The sequence below is a fragment of the Neolamprologus brichardi genome, chromosome 3 (assembly GCF_056152115.1).
Source record: "Neolamprologus brichardi isolate AB-2024 chromosome 3, ASM5615211v1, whole genome shotgun sequence".
Classification (NCBI taxonomy): Eukaryota; Metazoa; Chordata; class Actinopteri; order Cichliformes; family Cichlidae; genus Neolamprologus; species Neolamprologus brichardi.
This window is the reverse complement of record NC_142106.1, coordinates 29,283,059-29,308,204: the sequence shown is the minus strand read 5'-3', so window position 1 is coordinate 29,308,204 and position 25,146 is coordinate 29,283,059. Positions and strand designations below refer to the sequence as shown.

Here is a 25,146-nt window from a genome sequence, read left to right as displayed (position 1 = left end):
AATCTAATTAGTTCCCAGAACTCAAAAAAAATTGAGGAAACTCGTTGCCTCAAAAAAAATGAGTAAAGCTTAGCTAAAAATGACTAAATTAGGACAACTTATTTATTTTGAGTACTCTGTACAAGCTCATTTGTTCCCAGAACTCAAACAAATTGGATCAAGTTTACATAAGATGACCAAGTTAAGGCAACTTACTCATTTTGAGTACACTGTCTTGTTAGTTCCCAGAATTCAAAAAAATTAAGGAAACTCGTTGCCTCAAAAAAACTAAGTAAAGCTTACTTAAGATGACTGTTAGGACAACTTACACATTGCAAGTCTGCAGTATTAAGAATAACTTGATATTTCTGACTGTACAATACTAATTGTTTACTTACTGACAAACATTTCAAGTTCAACTAAATGAAAAAACAATTTGTGGTAACCTGAATATGATTAAAAATAATTAACAACACTTTTTGTAATGATGTTAAAATGAGCCCAACTTTTATTTTCAAACACAACAAAGTATAACAGCCAACATACTGGACACTGTTCTGCTGAACAACAAACAATTATATTGCCATCACTGTTATAATCTTACAATGAAACAAAGTCTCAGATGTAATTATTCTGAAAATAAGTTTAGGCATACCACAAGTTTGTTTTGTACTTACATTACTTATATAATCAAAATAAAATATTTGTTGTTCTGTCACAAGTGCAGTCTCTGATTTAAACAACACGTTTGTTTTGCATTCCAACACATGAGCTGGAATGTTGTATTATTTTAAGGATGGCTTGTTTCCAGTCCAGGCATTACTGCCTGAATGACTGTCATGGATCGAGGTGATCCAAATGTAGGTGCAGAAGAAAGTCTTTAACTTCCCTTAAGCAGTGGATGTGGGTTGGAGATGCAATGAGCTTGAACCTGCAGGCGACCATCTTCACTGACCACACCATCGGTGACGGAGGACTCATCTCCCCTGGTGTCCTGCAAGCAAACAATCATATTATTTGGAACATGAACTTAATTGCTTTCTTAAAACATTTTTTTCTGCATTTGGTATAAAACAGACTCTAATTTGGACAATCTCAGGCTCCCTCCCCACCGGAGAGGTGACATTCAATGTCCCAATTGTCAGTCTGGATAGCCGTGGCCACCACTCAACACACAATAATGTCATGAAAGCATCATTTTAAAAAGGGCCATGCAAACATGGCCAATAACTTTCATTCTAATGATGTGCAAAATGATTTGGCCACAAAACTAATTTTGCTGTTAGAAAACTTGCAGACTTCACTATTTACAGTGTAGACCCTCTAAACTAAGTTTGGGGGATGTGATCTTTCAAGAAATGCAGACAAACTGTTGTTGTTTGTTTACTTACAGAGCATGTCTTGTAGAATTAACTGGAGTCACCAGCAACAGCATCGTGCAGTCATATCTCAAGTCTAATAACAGAAGACAGGAAAAGATCAGTGAAGAAACAACTTCCCCAAACCAAAGCACACATAAAACAATAAGTAAAACAGGCTGATCTAAAGTATGATTAAAGTTCAGCCTGATTAATATAAATATAACTGACTAATTGTTAATATATTGGAAAAACAAAATACTTACCACTGAGTTGATGTCTTTCTGTCCAAAAGCAGGAGTGCTGGTCCCGAGCCTCTAGGACAGTAAGAAGCAAGCAGAGGGAGAAAAAGCAGAACATTTTTCAGAAACCGATTTGATCCTTAATGGCTGTGCAATCATTGTAACATAGAGTTTGCTTATGTTGTTAAATAAAGGCTAGATTTGACATTAATAGATGTCACAGATGTTCAAAAGCTGCCACAAAGCATGAAAAAAAATGGACGTCTCCGAAAACTTCGGTGCATTTTTGCAAATATGTGATGTCTTGATAAATCGAGCAGATATTTGAACTTTACACAGCTACATTCTGGCCTGAAAATATCTTAAAAGTTTATTTTGTGACCCAGAAAAAGTAATACGTTTTTAGCCGCGCTTCTCCGCCATTGCCACGCTTACAAGTACACAGGCTCCAACACTGCAGCAACAAAGGCGATCCTCCTTTTCCCCAGACTACCCTTTCTGGGTCACAAAATAATCTTTTAAGATATTTTCAGCCGAGAGTGTAGCTATGTAATGCTCAAATATCTACTTAATTTATCAAAATATCACATATTTGCAAAAGTGCTTCCACGTTTTCAGAGAGCTCTGTTATCCACCAGCGCCATAGCTGACCGGGAGGTCAAGGCTTGATAGAGACCGCGTGTCACGGGTGTGGAACGGACTCAGGCGCAGACGGAGGTAGCACGGTTCAACGACACTTTATTAATCACACTGGTGCGCTATATACACATGAAGGGGTGGGGGAAAACACCAGGGTCCCGGGGATCAACAGGCTGGAGAGACACACTTCTTCGCACTCGCTCTGCTCCTCGTCCAAACAGTCTCCACACAAGCAGCTCACTCTCACTCACGGGGTCCAGGGGTCACAGAAGGGCTGATCCAGGTAAACCTATTTACACAGACGAGGGTAAGTCGAAGGCAAACATGGGAACAGTAGAATCGCAAAGAAGCCAGGCAATACTAACGAGAGTTACTCAATATTCCAGCGACGAACAGCTCAGAGCCCCAGCCTTAAGAAGAGCCAGAGAACTGCAATCGCTCGAGATCAGCTGCAGGTGCGTGGGCCAAGGGCAGGAGCCCAATCAGAGCTCCGCCCAGGCAGACAGGTAGGAGAGAGAGAGAGCGAGAGAAAAAACAACAACACTTGTGGCCACACTGGGCTGGCTGGGGAGGCACAGGGACCATGACACCGCGAGCACAGCTAACTCCTGGCATATTGTTTTCAACCGGTCTTTTGCTACTCAGGTTAAACATGATATATATAATTAGTTAGTTAGTTAGTTAGTTATGGCTATGGATTGAAAATACCCCCCACACCCCACCACACCCCTAACGGCTGCACCTCCCGAAGAATTTTGTCTGGGCTCTGTTAAGGGTTCAATATTGAGGAGAGGTGCAGGAGGTAATCCAGGAATAACAACACTGATCCAGCCAGGTGCAATCAAACGATGATTTTAATGAAGTACACGCGTGGGAAGATCACCACCATACACAGACAGCAACTGATCTTCGACTTACAGAGCATAGGCAGGTGTTTTATACCTTTGAGGGCTTAAATTTAATGACGCCCCAAAAACGTCACTGGAATACAGTTTATACATAGATAGGATTCATAATCACAATGACTCTTAACACAATTAAAAATAACACTGTCTCCGTCTCCACGACAGATGTTTCCTGTCAGCCATCTGACTTTCACTTCTCGTCTGGAAACCAAACTGTTCCTCTTTTTGCAGAGACAGCTAGAAACTATTCCTCTTTCACAGAGACAATTTTAGAGTTACAGGCAAACATGATTAACCTCTCACCTATAAATGACTCTATCTACTGTGTGTTTGTGTGTGTGTGTGTCAGCATGAGATGCACTCAGTTTCACCTTTCACCTCACGCACTAACACTCACAGTCAAACAGAGGCCACTCTCCAATGTGTTAGCAGTTTACTAAAACTATATGTGTACTATGTTGAGTAAATGTCTTAATCAAATGATACTACTTAAAACCTCATAAAAGAATATGAACCAATAAAGATAATAAAGAATAACCAGATATATGTGTTTTGTAAGCATGCGCCCCTTTATGCTCCAAGCCTCCCCCAATATATCAACTGAGACGTCGCGCTCAGTGAAGCTTATAACCTTCAATAGACTGAGCCACAACTCTTTAATAAGCACCAAAATGCAATGTGTAAAAATAGTTAGAACTGTACCTGGAATACAAGGTTAGTAGGATAACCATATGCATAAACATTTTAAGGCCATCTTAAAGCTATCTGTTACATTGTTAAGGCAATGATTATACTGCAGATTATATTGTGCTGGTAAAATACTTTTGTTCAACCCCACAATTCCCCCTTTCGACCTCTGGCAAACCAGAGGTCGACATACATGTGGTTGCTCATACCTCGGCCTCCTCAAATACTTCCACATCCCTCACCGGCATCATGGACATTGGGGCCACCGCCCCAGGGTCCACTGCCCTCGTAATCACCTTCTCTAACAAACTTCGGACACAAGGGATGAGACAGCAAACACAGGTCACCAAAATACCCACCATAACAGCTAGAGAAAGCATGAATGAAAGTGCAAGCCCCTTCCACCGTCCGAACACAGAGGTTACCCAGCTCTCCAGCTTGTTGTCAATTCCCGAGTGCTCATGCATGGTCTTTGAGAGACTCTTCAGCCCTTCCAAAGCTCGCGTCACCGAGCCATCTGGAGCAGTGTTATTCGGAATAAAAGTACAACACTGGTCACCAAACATAGCACAAACGCCCCCTTTCTCTGCCAGCAACATATCAAGGGCCATTCTATTTTGTATTCCCAACAATGAGGTCGGACCCATCTGCTCCGCTAACCCTTCTATCCCGTCTCTGGTATGGTTAGAGAGCCTCAGCAAATTATAGTGAACCTAATTAATTCTGTCTACATTCTTGTTTGGGGTCACTGGAAAGAGAGCCGAGATTATCGGAAGATTCTCAAATCCGGCTGCTACTTGATCTGCAAGTTTATATTCACTGGGAACTCCCCTGGGGACCCCTATTGAGCCGATCCAGGTCGGAGAGTTCAGCCTAGGGTCATAAGCGTGCATTCGCTCAGTCCCGCTTCCGGACAGGATATGCCTCTTTCGCCTAGCTGCCAATATGCGTATGTTGTGTTGTTGAGTGGTCTTTACTTGATTCCCAATTAGCATAAGAGGTGCTCCTAATCTCACCATTGCGCACGTCCCCACGCTTCCCAGAGGAACACGAACCAAAAGAATCTTATGGCCACAGTAATAATAAAGTCCACTTCTAGCCCAGGTTCCAATTAAGGTGGATGCATCACTTACATTATTTGAGGTTCTCCCTGTCTGGATAACAGAACACCAACTTGGGTCAATTTCTCCCACGTTATATACTACCTTATCTGTGGAGAATTTGAAACACGTATAATTATCTTTTTTCGGCCAAAATGGTCCTAGCTTTGTCCGCTTATCAATTGGGGGAAATAAGCTGGACAACATAGTACAGTTTCCAGTATTCACCGCTCCTCTAGTTAGTCGCAACATACAATCATAGCCCCACTTGTCCTCAGGATGGAGTGGAGCGGGCTCTGTGAACAAACGTGGTCTAGCTGAGGCACAAGCTACACAATTGGACACCTGCTGTTCCCTAGCATTTTGAGCCATCCAGTCCAGCCAGAGATTACTGTCACTGAACCCGGTGGCACGCTCAATTAAATCTTGGGGTTTCAAACTAGTATAGTCCACTATCAGGACTCGTCTACCCTTTGGTTCCTGTTCCTCCGGTACCCCATTTAACGACTCATTTCCCCTATGTCCTGTAAAATTTGCAACAGAATTTATCGGCTTGTCTATCATGTGTGTGGCCTGTTCTTCTCCCACTGGCTTTACAAAGTTGGCCTTTTCAAGAAAATTAAATTTAATTAACCCCTTTGGATCAGTTCCCACAGTTTCCACACCCAGAACTAAGTATACAGGATTTTTACGACGCCAGTTGCCCAGCGACAAAGTCAAAGGATTCTTAGATGGACTGTAATCTCTTTGGAGTTTTAGCTCGTTCTCTGATCCCTGTTCCAACGCTTCCCAGTTTTCCCCCGTGTAGCCCTTTACCTGATCCCAATTCCGACACCAGTTCGCAAAGGGCCGACTTCCTCTTTCACAATGTGTGCTCACTGCATAATCCCAGCAAATCCACACATTGTATCCTCTCCAGCTACTGTCTGCCCCTTCGCACTTAAAAACATCGCATAAGTCAAATGTGAATGAAGTTGTAGATTCATTAATGTAATTCAACTCTAGTCCACCATATGTTCTGAGGCACTCATCCCGCCTACCCGAGATTTCGCGCTTAGATTTCGTTTTCGGCCCTGCTTCAGTAAACGGTTTCTCTTTTGGTGCTGGACTGGACGGACCTCTGTGCTCAGACAGCTGGCGTGGGCTTTTCTGCAAAATATGGACAAGGAAACATATGGCCATTATTAATATTATTGCAAACATCAGACGTACAACAACAAGCGACATTTTAATGATTCTTCTCTCCTCACGACTCTCTGATTCACGGGGTGGCATTTTATTATGTGAATTTTGCTTAGGATAAATTTCAAAGCTTAATTTGTTTCTATTTCTCTAGGTCTTTTTTTTTTTTTTTTTAAACCACCCCATTTCAAACCCTCAGTTTGCTACCACTCCTTTCTGTAGACGCGGCGATTTCCTCCTAGGCGCCTCTTCTTTCTTCGGCCTTCCAGGTAGACTACTGGTCGGCCTGTTGCACAGGGGAGAGGGTTTATTCTGCCTCTTTAATTCGTTACCCCCTGTGTTTGGTATAGCCGGGTCCTCGTCCACTAGACGCTCGTATGCTGCCGAACACTGCATCCAATGGAACCAGGTGTCACCTTTCCCTTTGAGCTGGACTGCTGTGGCCGTCCGGGCAGTCACCTCATATGGACCAGTCCAGCGAGGCTCCTTCCACTTTCGCTTACTGACCTTTAGCCACACTGCCTTTGCATCCGGGACCTCTCCTTTTCCCACGGACCTCTCACAAGTAACCTGTTTTGTGAAACTGGACACAAGAGCTTTCAACTCATTAAAATATTCTGCGTGAGACTTATTACCTGTCCTGGGCTGCTCCACCGGGACCACTGTCCACGGTGCTGGGAACTGTCTCCCAGTCAGCAGCTCATAAGGCATAAAAACTGTGGATTGGTTAACAGAACATCTTATGGTCATCAAAGCAATCGGCAGGGCTGCGACCCAATTTAGCCCTATTTGCGCACAAATTTTAGCTAACTTATTTTTCAAATTTAGGTTCATTCTCTCTACTTTCCCTTGAGATTGGGGATGGTAAACTGTCCCAAACCTATGTTGCACCCCCAACATCCTCTCTACTTCTTGCAAATCTTTGTTCTTAAAGTGAGTGCCATTGTCCGACCTAATTCTCTTGGAAAACCCATGCCGCGTCCTCGCTTTTGGTTGCCCATGCTTCGGGCCATCCAGTCAGAGCATCCACACACACCAACAAATATCTCACCCCGCCAGGGCCTGTGTCAATCATATCAGTATAATCACTCACAATTTCTTCTCCCGGCCTCTCCGGCATGAGGAAGTTACCGGCTTCAGGTTTCACCGCCGGCTTTGGGTTGTGTGCCCCACAAATCAGACACGTTCTGGCCTTCTCCAGTATCATCCTTCTCAACTCAGGGTGCCACCATCGACACAAATTTCTCTCCATCTGTTTCACACCCACGTGGCCAAGCCCGTGGGCCTCACTTACCTTCTGTTCCGCCATTTTTGTTGTTAAAGCGGGACGCCCATCCGGCCCCCGCCACAAGTTTCCATCCTGCCAGGCTCCTTTGCTTCACCACACCCCCTTTTCCTCTGGGGATGTCTCCTCCTGAGCCTGTCTGAGTTCCTCCATCCTGTTAGTGCCCGCTTCCTCTTCTGCGGTTACCTGCACCATTTGTCTCTGTCCTTTATAACCTGCTGCTTCCTTTGCGGCTTCATCAGCTTTCTGGTTTCCTTTTGCCACCATACTGTTTGCTTGTGAATGCCCTTTGCATTTTATGATACTTACCTCGTCTGGATCCTCCAAGGCCTTTTCCAGTTCCTCCATTTCCTTTTTGTGGCAGATTGGTGCATTGGTTGCTGTTCTGAACCCGGCTCTTTTCCACTGAGCCAGTTCCACATGAGCTGCTCCAAACGCATATGCTGAGTCAGTGTAGATGTTCACTCTCATGTTTTTGGCCAACCTCAGAGCTCGAGTTAAGGCTATCACTTCAGCTCTCTGAGCCGACTGTTGTCCCTCAATTCTTCCTGCTTCTTTTACCTGAAACTCAGTTCCTACTCTACAGACTACAGCATAGCCGGCTTTCAGTCCTTCTTCATCTCTGTGGCAGCATCCATCTGTGAACCAATCCTCAGCTCCAAGTATAGGCTCTGCCTTCAGATCTTTCCTGATTTTCTCTTCGGCTTGGGCTTTTTTAACGCAGTCATGTGGTTCTCCTGACCCCATTAAATCTGCCATGTTAATTCCTTCATGTGTGAATGTCAAATTTGGTGCATCTAGGATTTTGCTCAACCTCTGTTGTGTCAATGGGGTCATTATGAATGCCTGTGAGTTCACATACGCCACTACACTGTGTGTGGTAAGCACTTTCAGTGGGTGTTCCCTCACTATGTGTGCTGTTTTCTGAATGATTTTTGCTACCCCTGCTGCATGTTGTTTGCATGTGGGATGCCTTGCTTCTGTTGGGTTTAATCTTATGCTAACATACATAAGCACATCTCTACCTCCCCCTTTTTTCTGAAACAACACACCATTTACAATGGCGTTAGTTTCAGAAACATCCAAGTAGAATGGCTCATCATAATTAGGTGTGGCCAGATCTGCGGCTCTCGACAAATCTTGTTTTAGTGAAATGAATGCTGTCTCTGTGTCCGGCGTCCAAGGCAATTCAGCCTTAAGATTTCGAACACCCGCCTGCTTTATCAGGTCCCTGGTTCTGTTCAACACCACGAGCGATGCTGCCGTACAGGCCGCTGCTGACGGGGCTGCAATGAGAAGATCATCAACATATTGTATCAGTGTACAACCCTCAGGCAATTGACATGGTGACAGTGCCTCTTTCAGCACCTGATTGAAAATGCCTGGTGAAAGTGCAAAGCCTTGTGGCAAGCGTGTGTACCTGAATTTCCGGCCCCTGTATGTGAATGAAAAGATGTCTCTGAGTGACTCGTGCAGTGGTAGACAAAAGAATGCGTTTTCTAGGTCAATGCAGGTGAACCAATTCTGATCCCATGTAATAGCTGTCAGGGCTGTGTACGGATTTGGTACAGACACAGTTTCAGTACGCAATATGGAATTAATGGCTCTCAAATCATGTGCCATACGGTACTTCCCTGTCCCATGTTTTTCCACTGGCAAAATTGGTGTGTTCCAAAATGAACATGAGGGCTCAAGCACGCCTACTTTCAACAGCCCTTCAATGGTTTCAGCTATGCCCTGCTCTGCCTCATCTTTGTGCTTGTATTGTGGTCTGTTAATTGGTGCGTCAGACTTCAGCTGGAACAGAACAGGTGAACAGGTAGCCAAACCCACATCCGTGGCTCCCGTGGACCACAAAGTGTCCGGCAGTTGGGAAAGCTCCACCACTGCATCAGGGTGATCCGTTCTTTCCCTGCCATGTGTTCTGGAAATTTCTTTGTGTTCCAAGATCACTGCATCGTTGGACAAACAAGTTATGCGGTATATTTTACATTTTGGTGCGTACCAGACATTTGGAATTTGGGTGGCTTGCCAGGACGCGTTGTCCAGCGCCCGCCTGACCATCGGCCCCAGATCTCTCGCCTCATGCCTTTCGTGGACCGCCAATGTAATGTGAGGAGCTGAATCTTCTCCCACATTGTACCAAGACCATTGTTCGTCTGTAAATTTCACAGCCGTGGCTACACCTTCTGGTCCAACATAAATGTCATGTGTTCGGACATTCCAGGTCTGACCTTCGAGATCAGACTTGAAGTGTTCCCGATAGGTGTCATTATCTTCCCTATCATAAAAGAGAGTGACGTGGTATGGATCACGCGGCGGGGAATAGACGGCCAGGCTCATTATCCAGGGTCTCCACCGCTGGTAGTGTCGCAAAATGCCTTCTTCCACTAGCCTTCCCCAATAGATTTCGGCAGTGGCTTATTCAGAGTTCTGGACTAGATATTGAGTCTTTGAAGTTGATCCCAGGCACGGGAATACTTTACCTCCAGGCAGAGTAACAGTCAGTCCATCTGCAGAGCACAGAATTGTGGCAACTTCACGAGCAGGTCCCTGCCCATGAGATTTGCAGGCGCCTGTGATGACACCACATATTGGTGTTTCAAAGTCTGTTTTCCCAGCTTTGTCAATGCTGGATCTGTCAATGGCAGAGTCATTGGAACCCCGGAAAAACCCACCACATTAACTGTGTGAGAGGAGAGTGTTGTATTCTCTGGTGCGGCTTTCAGTGTTGAATATGTTGCTCCAGTGTCCACCAGGAGAGGCAATTCAGTGCCTTCCACTGTCATCGACAGCATGGGTTCTGCCATCCCCACACTGTTCGGTCTCTCCGGGCCCCATCAGCACTGCTCCCCCTCCCAGCCCCAGTCAGCTACTGGGTACTGGGCGGCTGGTGCTGCATTTGGGTTTGGAGCTTGATGTGCTCCCCTGTAAGCACCTCCTTGTATAGGACCTCCTCGTGCCTGGGGTCGGTAGCCTCGCCCTTGATAGTTTTGCGGCCGTTCAGGGCAGTCTCGACACCAATGTCCTTCTGCTCCACATCTGTAACAGCCAGTGCAACTCACATTGTAACTGGTATTCCCTGTAGTCCGAGCCCTTTGTCCTCCCCTTGCGGATCGACCACGCCCTCTCTGCGGTCCACTGGTCCCCCAATTCCCTGCAGGTTGATGCTGCCTTGGTGCATTGACGGGCCAGCGGTCATCAGGGTAGAGATCCGGGTCCAGATCTGGCCACTCAGGCACAGGACCAGGCTGGGGCATTGCCACCATTATGGTCTTATTTGATTCTTTTGGTTCTTTTTTCTTTGCATTATATTTCTTACGAGCCTCACCTAGCTGTAGCCTAAGCAGCTGCGCCTGTGCCTCCTCCAACTCTTTCTTTTGTTTGTTTGCGAGATCCTGTTCCTGCTGAAGTCTGTGCACAACGTGCCTCTCCCACTGCACGGAATCCGCAACGGCAAAATCTGGATTCTTTTCTAAATCAATTGCAACTTGGTTAGGCAGCCCTGCCAGCACCGCCGAACGGAACCACACTCTACTTTCTCCCTTCTTCCCTGGGTGTATTCCTGTTTCTGACAGCCATTGTTCCTTTGCTTTAGCTAAAAACTCCCTGGGTGTGTTCTTAGGATCCCAAATAATCTTTGGAATGGCTCCAGTGTTAGGGGTTGGATAATTCTCCCGGACTGCATCTGATAACCTATTTTGCACGTCATGCTATGGCAGATCATTTGCGTATCTGGTTGTTTGAGCTATTTCCTCTACATCTGCTAGCCCACCACCAAGCATGCAACGTCCGGCTATGGCACGAAAATCGCCAATGGCGAGTTCCTCTCCTTCAGTGAGTGTGCCCAGCCTTCTCAGCCAACTAGCTCCTCCCTCAGTTATTGGTGGAAGTTGTTTAACCAATGCTTCCAAATCTCTTACCTTATAAGCGCGATAAACTGGTTCATTTTTTGGACCTGCTATTAAAGGCAGGCTTAAAGCAGGGTCAGCAGCTCCTGGTTCAAACATCACTTTCTTATTCTTCCTCAACTTTCCCTTTCCCTTCGAACTTTTAAAGATGGCAAAGGTGGCAACTCGTGAGACGTTGGCCGTGCCATTACGTCCCCTGGTGACATCATGTCCTCCATTGCAGGGGTCCTTTCAGCCTCCCTGTCCTGCCTTGGCTGTTCCACCATTGACGCTCCGCCACAAGTCATGTCGCCGTCGTTAAGCGAAGGAGGAGGCGAGGTCGAGCCCTCATCTGCTGCTGAGGCTATCATTCTCCCTCCTCCACTATGAGATTGGCCTTCCACTGCCGTTGACCCTTCTTTGCGGACACCTAGTGGTGCAATGGTGTACTCCATATCAGCTATGCCCCCAAGTACCACTCCAGTTTGGCCATCTGGGCCACGAACTTGTCCCCCTGCAAGGGTCATCACAGGCATGACATACGGTGGTGGCGGGGCACTGGGCGTCAATGTGGCCCAAGGGTATAATTTTGGTGTGTAACATCTGTCAGCTTCCTCTGCTTTTGTGGTCAGATTCTTCATTTTGTCCTCTAGCTTCTTATTTTCCTCTTTCAGCTGCTTCAATGACTCCATTATACTCACCATGTCTCCTGTTTTTTCTATAACATCCTCCTTCATCCAGGACTGCATTCCACAAAAACAGCCACTTGCAGCACTTTGCCTGAGTTTCTTTTAAATCTTTCATCTCTCCTTTAGCCTTTCTGGTCACTGAGCGACCCTCAGACTCCTCTTCTAGTTGTTTCAGTTTCTCTTCACATCTTTCTCCTTCAGTTTTTAATACAAGGCTTAGAGCTATTTTGTCACCCAGCCCTTTCTGTTGGGATGTAATGAGTTTACTTACCTCAACCTCCATAGTTTGGCACTCCTTTTCTGCTGGTTTTAACGCCCCAGGGGAAGCCAGACGAATAGCTTTTTTAAGCTGTTCAATCTGATCCTTCAGAGGTTTGTATCCCCTTTTTCCACTAGGCGTCGCACCCAAGCTCTCCGCCATTCTCTGAAACACAGACTTACCTCTTCAAGTGACGTTCCTCGACTCCTCCTTGGGTTACCCTGACACACTTCCCTCTTTCGGTTTCAGAATGCGTCTCACCGCTCTCGCAGTCACTGGTTCCTCTTCCCCTGCTCGGTGACACACAGAGTTTTAACCCAGCACTTCAGACGCTGTCCCATGTTTTCAGCGTTCACCCTCAGCCAAACTTATTCACACTCCAAATATAAATATATGAAACCAGTAGCTCTTATGCGTAACACGCTGCCTCAAAATACTTACCTCTCCTCATTCATTCCTTTTGCTTAGTGTTTTTCACTTATTTTAAACCCATTAACGGCGCCGCACGTCTCTTATACACTCTCCAGCAACACTCCGCACCTTTTGGGACCGGGAGATAAACACCAACCCCACTCTCCCAGGTCCTCAGGTACGCTCTTAACCCGGTTATAATTTAACCATGAACTCCAACAGTGGACACGGATACTCCGCGTAATCTCCTCTGTTTAAAACGCGCTAACAACCATCTCAACCTTACTTCTCCCTCAAAACACCCTAACACGGCACTCAACCTAACCTAAAACTAACACCAAAAAAATCACCCTACATTATGTCAAAACTTTCTACGTTTTCCACAGCTTGCCACAGGTTTAACAGATAAATTCCCGCCCGCGAAGGCGCCCATACCATCATGTGGTTGTTTTGACTAACTTCGAGCAGGCCTTGAAATAAAAGAAGACAACGGGTTAAACAGACTTCCAATTCGGATTCCTCTATTACTGCACACACTGAGAAATCATATGGTGTCTCCTCGGTCTCCCCGTGACCGACACAATTCACCTGCAATAAATCCCCTACATTTGACACTTCAATCTGACAAGACGCAGAGACAAGCATTTCCTTATTTATGTTACGGTTCTGGGTCAGTGTTGACCCAGCATTTTGATTTTGGTTTATTTTTGCATTATGGATTGTTTTCTGATGTTCTGGTGCTTTGTTTATTATTATTATTATTATTATTATTATTATTATTATTATTATTATTATTATTATTATTATTATTATAGATGTGTTTCTGTTATTCTTGGTAAGGGATCAGTTCTTAGGTTTTGGGTTCTCAGTGTCGGGTCTGCATCTTTGTTTAGTAGTTTCTTGTTTCCTGTTTTATTGTGAAAGTCTTTGTCTTATGTTAGTGTGTGCAGCTTTGTCCCCCCTGTCTCGTTAGCCCTGATCTCTCCCAGCTGTGTCTCCCTCCTTTTACCCATTCCCTGATTACCACCCTGTGTATATTAGCCCTGTGTTGTCCTTAACCCAGTGTCGCGTCGTACCATCAGATTATGCCTGTGTGTTTCTGTTCTCCGGTTTCAGTGTTCACTTCATGTTTTGTTTTTGTACCAGCAATAAAGCTGAGGTTTTTGAGTTTCAAGTTAGTGTCTGAGTCCTGCGTTTGGATCCTCCTCTCCGTCTGCCCGCACACAGAGCCCTGACAATTTATGTGTTGCTATACGTAACCTAAATTTCTCACTTTTCTCCAATAACAGTCTCTTTAAAATCTATTTTTTTGCTTCCAATTAGACTTAACTTTAGCAATACTTGTGTTAAACTGCTCCTAACAAGTCCACTTTATTGCGTGCTTATTGAGTCCTATCAAACTTTTGGACAGGTTTATTTTACACCTGCTCCTTTCTGTCACACTTATTAGTGGCTCGTGGTTGCTTAAAGCCTATGTCGGACTTGACCACAGAGTTAGAGCATCATTGAGTTCAGCCTATTTAATATTTTTAATTAAACACAATATTACATTTTACAGTGCAAACAGTCATCTCCAAACATTACAGAAGAGGAATGTGCAACAAAGGCAAAACATAGTATGCTTGATAAAGCGTTTAAAGCTGTAGGAGTTACAACAGGAGCTCTGTGCGCATTTGTTAGTGGGTCAATAAAATTAATGAAAACAGAATAAGTGTAGGTTTAGCAGTAGGAGTAGTTGCAGAAAAAGGATTAACAGTATCTGGCACAATTTCTCCTGCATCTGCAGAGCCAGAATTTGAATAAAATCAGGAGTACCACATTTGATGGACATGAAACTGATGCACAGTGAAGAAGCAAAGAACGAAGACTACAATACTGCAGCACACTTTTTTAAAAATGTAAAAATGGGCTAGATTAAATATAAGATTTATGAGATCCTAGTAGGTTAACAGTCCACAAAAGTACGCAATCAGGCTTCTTTACCAGCGTGACTGTGAGGCCCAGGGAATCCCAACATCAAAAGTACTCAAACTCAAAACTGAAATGCACTGTGATTTTAATTAAAATCGGAAATAATTAATTACATAAATATTTACGACACATGTAATTAATTAATTATTGACACATTTAATTCATTATTGACATATTTAATTAATTAATGACACATTTAATTCATTATTGCCACATTTAAATAATTATTTAATGGTGTATTTAATGAATTCATTTTGGCACAGTTGACTCCTTCAGGTCTCACCATGAAATAATTTTATCTGTCAGCCTCACCCATCAAACTAAGTGGGCGGGGTTAACGCTGCCATGCAGCTTCTCTAACATTTGATTGGTTGCCATGCAAAGTAAGGCAAGACAGGTCAATCCTAGATAATCGATTGCTTGTGTCGACTTGGTATCCCAGAATGCATTTCAAATCACAGGCAGCAATGGTGGTGGTGGAGTTTTAATAATAGTGTTTTAGCCGCCAATGTCTGGTCAGGTTGTCAACATAGAACATGTTTGCAAAAGTGCTCAGATGTTTTCAGAGATTTCACTAGCTCTGCTAACAGTCAGCTGACAGAGTGCACCGAGCTCACAGCCCCGGTGTTCCAGCTTAACTGTTTATTTTGTGTGTGTTTGTTTGTTTTGGAGGAGGGGGGGCTACGTTAACCGGTTTGTTTAGATATTCCACTCTCTGTGTTCCACATGTTGCATTCGCAGATTCTCATTTTCACCTAACGATCGTCTCTTTCCGCCTGCTCTTGTGTCTCTGTGCTTCTGTAACATAAAGAACGAGCTGACCTGTTTCTCACGACACCAGTGATCAGCTCAACAGGCCCTCAGTTTACCTGCATGCATCCTCCTCACCCGTCAGCGGTTGTTTAACACCTGCTGCTAATTCAAGAAACACGCCCACGTTACCTGGTGATAGTCACAGTTTAACTGTGCACGATGTAGCGCAATGTCAGCACATTTTTCTGCACAAGATAAGTAAATATAGTTTTTCCCCGAGCGCAGAGCTGCTGGAGCTTGTTTCCCAACAGAGCACTTTATAGGCGAACCCACTTCATCAGCGGCTGATGTCCAATCACCGGCACACAGCTTTGAAACCTCACCTGAGTTTTAGCTCTCAGTGGTTAAACGCTGGACTTAATTCACTCAGGTTTTGTCTGTCGGGTCACGCTGTTTTATTTACAACTGAGCAAATCGGTTTGGCTGAGGTTAAAGTTACGTTTCAGAACTGCACAGTTTTACAGACGTTTAATGGTTCACTGTGTTAGACTGAACCATTCGCTTTTCTTTATCTGGTGTGTTTTGGATTTAACAGTGAATTTTGAGAATAAACTGACTTATAAAATGTTTTAAAGAAAGAGAAGAGAAGGCACATTTCCACCAAGAGGAGCAGAGTTTGCAACAGTGTGTTCATCATGAAGACTGCAACCTGGACAGAAATATTATATCATCTGTCTTTTAATAGTTATTCAACTGTATTCTAAGCACCAGCTGTCTGTTAGAATTTTTAGTTTACTTAACTAAAAATAAATGAGGTTAACATATAATTTGTGATTTTTTTCTCTCTTTTTTTTCTTTTTTTTGCTTTTTCGGTCATGTTATGTTTAACTGTCAAAGGCTTGTTACAAACTATGAAACACATCGTGCAGACTTCTGGCTGTTAGAAGAAAACTAATACTGCTCATGAATAAGACTAAAGACAGGAAGGTGTCCTTTAAAACTAAACATGTTAATAGGACCTCCCTATTTATATCATAGGTATATAGCACGTGTATTTCAGTAATAACCTACTTATTTCAGTGTAGTGGTGAACAGTCACACAGCTCACGTGGGTGTTATCTGTGATACTCCTTAACTATAATTTATCCAAGTTAACTTCAGTTAACCATTCAGACAGTCAGACCGTTCTGACTGCTCATTCAGACAGTTCTTTTGCAATGAAAAACATAAACACCCATGCTCCCAGTAGGTTTCCGCTGTGCCAGCTGTTTACATTACAGCTGCTTATGCAGTAGCCATGGTAACCACGGACTCTGAGCGGCTGGATCGATGCAATTTTACATGTATGATCTTAAAACAGGACACAGCCATTATCCGTCCTGACCTCATATCAAATGTGAACGCAGACTGAGTCTATGTTTGACGTTTGCTTTATATCTAATCTTCCTCTCAAACATTTAAACAGCAGCGAGTCTGCAGCTGAGGGAACACAAACTCAAATTGTCGGAACAGGTTTGCTCGTTTCTTGCGTGTATTAATTTGGTGATTTATTAAATGTATAACTGTTATTCTAATCTGCTGCTGAGTCTCTTACGCTGATGAAAATGCAGAAAACACAGATCACGAACACCTGTTCAACCAATCACTTTCATTCCACTTTGATCTGTGACAAACTGACGGTTCATCTCTGTTACAGTGTTGCGTTAATTCAATTTCAATTCAATTTTATTTATATAGCGCCAAATCACAACAAAAGTCGCCTCAAGGCGCTTCATAGATACAGAGAAAAACCCAACAATCATATGACCCCCTATGAGCAAGCACTTTGGCGACAGTGGGAAGGAAAAACTCCCTTTTAACAGGAAGAAACCTCCGGCAGAACCAGGCTCAGGGAGGGGCGGCCATCTGCTGCGACCGGTTGGGGTGAGAGAAGGAAGACAGGATGAAAGACATGCTGTGGAGAGAGACAGAGATTAATAACAGATACGATTCAATACAGAGAGGTCTGTTAACACATAGTGAGTGAGAAAGGTGACTGGAAAGGAAAAACTCAATGCATCATGGGAATCCCCCGGCAGCCTACATCTATTGCAGCATAACTAAGGGAGGATTCAGGGTCACCTGGTCCAGCCCTAACTATATGCCTTAGCAAAAAGGAAAGTTTTAAGCCTAATCTTAAAAGTAGAGATAGTGTCTGTCTCCCGAATCCAAACTGGAAGCTGGTTCCACAGAAGAGGGGCCTGAAAACTGAAGGCTCTCCCTCCCATTCTACTTTTAAATACTCTAGGAACAACAAGTAGGCCTGCAGAGCGGGAGCGAAGTGCTCTAATAGGGTGATATGGTACTACAAGGTCATTAAGATAAGATGGGGCCTGATTATTTAAGACCTTGTATGTGAGGAGCAGGATTTTGAATTCAATTCTGGATTTAACAGGAAGCCAATGAAGGGAAGCCAAAACAGGAGAAATATGCTCTCTCTTTCTAGTCCCTGTCAGTACTCTTGCTGCAGCATTTTGGATTAACTGAAGGCTTTTCAGTGAGTTTTTTGGACATCCTGATAATAATGAATTGCAGTAGTCCCGCCTGGAAGTAATAAATGCATGAACTAGTTTTTCAGCGTCACTCTGAGACAGGATATTTCTAATTTTAGAGATGTTGCGCAAATGGAAGAACGCAGTCTTACATATTTGTTTAATATGTGCGTTGAAGGACATATCCTGGTCAAAAATGACTCCAAGGTTCCTCACAGTGTTACTGGAGGCCAAGGTAATGCCATCCAGAGTAAGAATCTGGTTAGATACCATATTTCTAAGCTTTTCAGCGCCGAGTACAATGACCTCAGTTTTATCTGAGTTAAGAAGCAGAAAGTTAGTGGCCATCCAGGTCTTTATGTCTTTAAGACATTCCTGCAGTTTAACTAATTGGTGTGTGTTATCTGGCTTCATGGACAGATAGAGCTGGGTGTCATCTGCATAGCAGTGAAAATGTATGCTATGTCTTCTAATGATGCTGCCTAGGGGAAGCATGTATAATGTAAACAGAATTGGTCCTAGCACTGAACCCTGTGGAACTTCATAATTAACCTCAGTGTGTGAAGAGGACTCTCCATTTACATGCACAAATTGGAGTCTATTAGATAGATATGATACAAACCACTGCAGTGCAATACCTGTAATACCTACAGCATGTTCTAATCGCTCTAATAGGATATTATGGTCAACAGTATCGAATGCTGCACTAAGGTCAAGAAGGACAAGCACAGAGATGAGTCCACTGTCAGAGGCCATAAGAAGATAACAGATAACAGTATCCAGAGTCGTACGTAGTGAGGAGGTGAAATTATTAACAAGATAATCGACCTCTGTTGGGGTAGCGTTCAGATAGCTGCTCTGCTCTGTGTTGGTACAGGGCATTGACGATGATAACAGAGGCTGGATTATATTCTTAAACTTAGTTACAGCGCTTTCAGAAAGACATCTACTTTGATAAAGTCCACTCTCCACTGCTGCGTAATCAATTATTGTAAATGTAAATGTTATCAAGAAATGATCAGACAGGAGAGGGTTTTCAGGAAACACTGTTAAATGTTCAGTTTCTATGCCATATGTTAAAACAAGATCTAGAGTGTGATTAAAGTGGTGGGTGGGTTCTTTTACATTTTGAGAGAAACCAATTGAGTCTAACAACAGATTAAATGCCATGTTGAGGCTGTCATTTTTAGCATCAACATGGATGTTAAAATCACCCACAATAATTATTTTATCTGAGCTCAGAACTAAATTAGATATAAAGTCTGAGAAATCAGACAGAAACTCTGTGTAAGGCCCAGGTGGACGATAGATGATAACAAGTAAGACTGGTTTCTGAGTTTCACAGCTGGGGTGGACAATGCTAAGCATCAGGCTTTCAAATGAATTAAAAGTCTGTCTTGGTCTTTCATTAATTAATAGACTGGTGTGAAAAATTGCAGCCACACCGCCCCCTCGACCTGTGCTTCGAGATTTCTGGTAGTTAGAATGACTCGGGGGTGTTGATTCATTTAAACTAACATAATCATCCTGCTGCAACCAGGTTTCTGTAAGGCAGAGTAAATCAATTTGTTGATCAATTATTAAGTCATGTACTAACAGAGACTTGGAGGAGAGAGACCTAATGTTTAATAATCCACATTTCACTGTTTTACTCTTTGGTTCTGATGTGGATACTGTATTGTTCTTTCTTTGTAAATGTTTAAGTTGTTTGTTGCTGGTATTTAGTTTGTTTTTTGTCTTTTTGGAAGCAGACACAGTCTCTATGGAGATGGGTTTTTGGGGGGGTAGCAGGAGGAGAGAAGCTGCAGAGAGGCGTGTAAGACTGCAACTCTGCTTCCTGGTCCCAACTCTGGATAGTCATGTTTTGAGGGGTTTAATAAATTTGTCGATATTTCTAGAAATGAGAGCTGCTCCATCCAAAGTGGGATGGATGCCATCTCTCCTAACAAGACCAGGTTTCCTCCAGAAGGTTTGCCAATTATCTAAGAAGCCCACATCGTTTCTGGGACACCACTCAGACAGCCAGCAATTTAAGGAGAACATGCGGCTAAACATGTCACTCCTGGTCTGATTGGGGAGGGGACCAGAGAAAACTACAGAGTCCGACATTGTTTTGGCAAAGTTGCACACCGATTCAATATTGATTTTAGTGACCTCCGATTGCCGTAACCGGGTGTCATTACTGCCGACGTGAATTATGATTTTATTGAATTTACGTTTACCCTTAGCCAGCAGTTTTAAATTTCCTTCAATGTCGCCTGCTCTGGCCCCTGGAAGACCATTGACTATGGTTGCCGGTGTCTCTAGCTTCACATGTCTGAGAACAGAATCACCAATTACCAGAGTTTGACCCCCAGCGGGTGTGTCACCGAGTGGGGAAAAACGGTTAGACACATGAACGGGTTGGTGGTGTACCTGGGGCTTCTGTTTAGGACTACGCTTCCTCCTCACCGTTACCCAGCCGCCCTCTTTCCCCAGCTGCTTGGGATTTGCCGGGGAACAGCTAGCGGGGCCTACGCTATCTTCGGCTGCACCAGCTACAGGGGCCTGGCTAGCTAAGGGTGAGAGCAGGGTGCAAAGCCGAGTCTCCAGATCAGTAATCCTGGCCTCCAGAGCTGCAAATATGCTACATTTGTTACAGATATCATTACTGCTAAAGGAGGCCGAGGAGTAACTAAACATCTGACACAATGAGCAAGAAAGTGCAGAAGGGACAGGTGAAGTAGCCATGGTGCTAACGGGTCGGCTACGAGCTAAGCTAGCGAAACAGTACAGAGACAGTGAGTGAATACTTGAATACTTGAATACTATAAATTAGGTAGTGAGTACACAGAAAGTGTGCTTCGGATGAAGCACGTGAAGATTATTATACTGTGAAAAAAGAATGTATTTAAAAGTTGTTAATTAAACTGCTAAGCAAATAAGCTACTCAGAAACACCACTGTGTTTGAGCAGGAACAGGAAGCGATACTATACCACAGAGCGAGCGAACACCAAGTGACAGCGCCACCGACAGGAAAGGGGTTAGACTGCTATATTTTTGTGTTCTTTATGCTGTAGATTTTCACGTCTCTGGAATAGTTGGCAGTAATAAGGATGATTTTCTGTAAAATCATATAGATATGACCCGTGACATATTCGTAGATGACAGTTAGATTAGTCAGCTGGGAAACTCTGTGTTAACTCTGAAGATGTTGTGGATATCCTGACCTCACTCTGTGGTGTACAGGTCCGTTTACCCTCATGATTAATATTCAAAATAAAAATATTAGCCGAACATCATGAAGTCTGTATGTGTGTCATAGTGTCGAACAACCTTTGTACAGTTAAAGCCAGCAGTTACTACATGACGGAAACACCAACGTTATTTCTTATATGCGTTTATACACAGGTCACGCTGATTACTGAACAAAAACCCAAAGATCAGCTGCTAATCGAATTAATTTGCTCTCTCTCCTCCTTAAACATGTTTTTAATGTTAGTTATAATCAGTGTTGGGTAAGGTACTTTAAAATAGTAACTTAGTTACATTACTAGTTACTTCTATCAAAAGTAACTCAGTTACTTCAAGTTACTCGTTACTTTCAAAGTAACTAGTTACTAGGGAAAGTAACTTTGGTTTTACTCAGAATTCTCTTGTTAATGTGTTGCTTCCATAACTTTGGCAGTCTTCTAGCTTGCTTACTTGCCACAAGTGCACTGTGCCACCTACCAATAGAAAGGAAAAGATAATGTGCATATTTCCACGAGAGAAATCCCACGCCTGGACCGTCATTGACTGCTGCCATGATTCTAGCCTATGTCACAGCGTCATGTGCGCCTTTTACATCCAACACAAAAACTGCAGTCGTGGTGCTTTGATTGTACTCAGAACTCGGAAATTCTGCCTTCTGAATAGGAAGATGTAGGCAACACCAGACTGCAGATGAGCTGCACACAGGGCTGGACGGGGACAAAAAATCAGCCCGGACATTTTGACTAGAGACTGGCCCACCATTAAAGGAAAAATCATAAAGCCTTTGAATGAAAACAAACGCTGTTGTGACAGTGATGTACACTGTTTTGATGTTATATATGCATCAATCTATCAATCGTTTGTTGTAAGATTCAGATAATTATTTTTTAAAAGCGAGACATTTTAAATGAGAATAAGAAAGAAAAGTACTTCTTTGTGCCCACCTCTCCCTGTTAATGCCCTACCTGGCCCCCCTGGCAAAACTTTGCTAGATCCGCACCTGCACAGTTACCAGCTGTCAACTACCTAAAAAAGGATCCTGTGGTTATATGTCTCTCAGAAACAGTTCATAACTTCCCTTCAACTCATTCATGTCAACTAAAAGGTAAACCTGTTTCTCCATCACCTGTTCAGCTCTGATGATTCAGTAAGGACATCTCCTGGTTTCATCTTCATGTTTCCCTCTCACCAGATAACCAAACCGACATCATGGCCAGCAACTTTACAGCTGTGGCTCCAGCAAACATCAGCTGATACTAGAAATTAATATTAAATAAATTCTAACAACAGCTGCTCAAGCTTAAACGTGCTGCTGTTGTTTAGCGACATCAGCTGGTTTCTTTCTGGCGCAAAGTGGGCGATAAACAAACAAGAGAGCTGATCAGCTGATCATTGATCAGTTACATCATTGAAGTAGAAACGGGGGGGAGAGAATGAAGAAGAAGAGGCAGCTGTGCAGCAAAGACACAGAATAACTCCAGCTTTGTGTCTTTTTCATTGTAGCTGAATTACGGGACAAACTGTTCCTTTTCACCTCAATAAGAAACGCGTAATATTTTCTCTGAATACCAGACGGGACGGTTGGCAACTCTAATAACTTATGAACAAAATAAAGTTCAACATTAACTTCATAGCACCCACCCAGCTGTATAGAAACTCCGTCATGCTAGCTAGTACGCAGTACGGAAAAAGTCAGAATAACGAAAATAAACTCCACCTAAACTTGGTTTATATCTGACCCAGATAGACAGCAGGTCATAACTTCTTACCTGAAGTTCAGTTCACACTTGGACCGGCGGCTGCCTCGGGTCTCTTTTCCTTCTGCGTCCCCTTTCTCTCATCCACCTGCTGCCTCCACCACTTGCTAATGTTACTGAATCTGTGGAAGCTCCGCGATAGCCACCACACGAAGTAATGAGTAACGACCCTATCTAAATCCTAGTAACGACTAACGCGTTCCTGATTTATTTAATGGTGTATTTAATTAATTCATTATGGCAGTCCTGGCGTTCCATAAGGGTCCTTATTTTATTCATAATTTTCATTTTTTAGCTGGATGGCCTCATGTTAATGATGAGCAGTAATTAACATTTTCAGTTACTTACATTTTAATTCATTAATTCAACTGAACCCGTTAAACTTCCAATTTCAGCCAAACATGTTTAAGAGACTGTGACATGTTACACAGTAACTTTCACTTTTACTTAATTTGGCTTCCACTGACTTCACTTCAGCTGAACCTGCTGATGAGGTTTAACAAGTTCAGTCAAAGCAACCACAGCCATTTGCAAACCAGAACAGAAATGGAAACTGAAATGAGTGGATGATTTTAAGTTGTTCTTTTCTTTAAAAAAAAAACAAACAGATTTGATCTTAAATTAATTTTATTATAAACAATTGTAAATGCTTTAAAGTGTTGCTCATGTTGCCAGATTGCTATCAAAGTTTCATTTATTAAGAAATGGAATGAGTGAGACAAAATGCAAAAACTAAAATGAAATATGAAGACTTTTGTATTCCATAAATATAAATTCAAACTTTGAATAAATTATATGTAGTTCACAGAACAAGAGACTCTATTAAGTCAGTAGTGTAAGGTTCCGGTGTGATGGCTTATATACAGTGGCGGTTTTTCATATGGGCGACATGGGCCATTGCCCAGGGCAGCATCGTGGTGCGGGTGGCATCATGGGCATGGGCATGGGCATGGGCAAAAAAAGTTGCTTGCACCCATGCTGCCCCGACATCATGCCAGCGCATTTTGGGGATTGCATAGGCACTGATCAGTTTTCTGTTGCCTATTTGCGGGGAGTAAGGGCGCCCTCCTTTTGCAAGGTGCGCCTGCTGCTTGCTGCTGGCCATACAGGGATGAGAGGGACGGGGTGGCGAGTGATTTTATGCTGGCTGGAGCGGCAACTAATAACCAGCTTGCAAAATAAAACAAAATAAAAACAAACCAACAAACACAAAAACACCAGGCATTATGATATAGATTAAAAATTTGCACTAATGTATTTTCTAAATTCTACTAAACACATATACGTGAAAATAAGGACGATGGCCCTCGGTGTGCCTGCTTGCTGCTGCTCCTTTGCTGAAGTCTCACACACAACCTGTCAAAAGGGAAGGGGGTGCGGGCTGCTTCCAAATACATTTCATTCATAATGTTTTAAATCCAAGCCCATTATGTATTAATTATGTTTTCCTGGGTTGTGCGAAATCCCCCAAAAAACCCTATACAAACAGAGTCAGTGCCCTAAGGCAGCGGTCCCCAACCCCCGGGCCTCGGACCGGTACCGGTCCGTGAGTCATTTGGTACCGGGCCGCGAGAGTTGAGGCTCAGGTGTGAAATGTATAGTTTTCAGGGTTTTTATCGGTTTTCAGCGTTATTTTGTTATCGTTTTTATCGTTAACTCGGTTTTCCTGGGCCTTTTCACGTGTGTTATAAATAAATCTTCTTTTTTTCGGTACCGGTACTAGTTTTATTTTGTTGTATTTATCCGCGACACCTTAAAGGCCGGTCCATGAAAATATTGTCGGGCATAAACCGGTCCGTGGCACATAAAAGGTTGGGGACCGCTAATCTAAGGTGTATGTCTGTTAGTTTATGTTGTGGTGATTCTCGGGTTTCCAGGCCATTTGGAATCGACTTCATGCTTTGTATGAGAGAATATACAATCAATTGAATCCATTTGAATAAACACTGATGCACAGCCAGGTAAGAAAACAGTGTAACATAACATAAGGTGTTCACAATTAATCATGTGATTTAAATGTAACCTGAATGTAATGTGCCCTGTGCACAGTCATAAGGTAAATGTAGGTAATTAGAGCAACAAAACTATTATGTAAAGTATGTTTTCCTGGTATGCAACTCCGAAGGGAGTAAAAAATAATGTTCAGAGCTTGAACTTTCTAGAGGAGTGTTTCTCAAACTTTTCACAATGAGTACCACCTCATAAAATGTATGGCTCTTGAAGTACCACCCTTATGACCAACATTAAAGTACAGTAGTATAGGCCTATTTAAC

At 43.3% G+C, this 25,146-nt stretch overlaps 1 pseudogene; it reads right to left on the bottom strand.

Annotated features, from left to right (window-relative positions):
• Positions 1–10,217: 10,217 nt before the first annotated feature.
• Positions 10,218–12,377, bottom strand: LOC148104150 (uncharacterized; annotated as a pseudogene).
• Between the last annotated feature and the right edge of the window lie 12,769 nt (positions 12,378–25,146).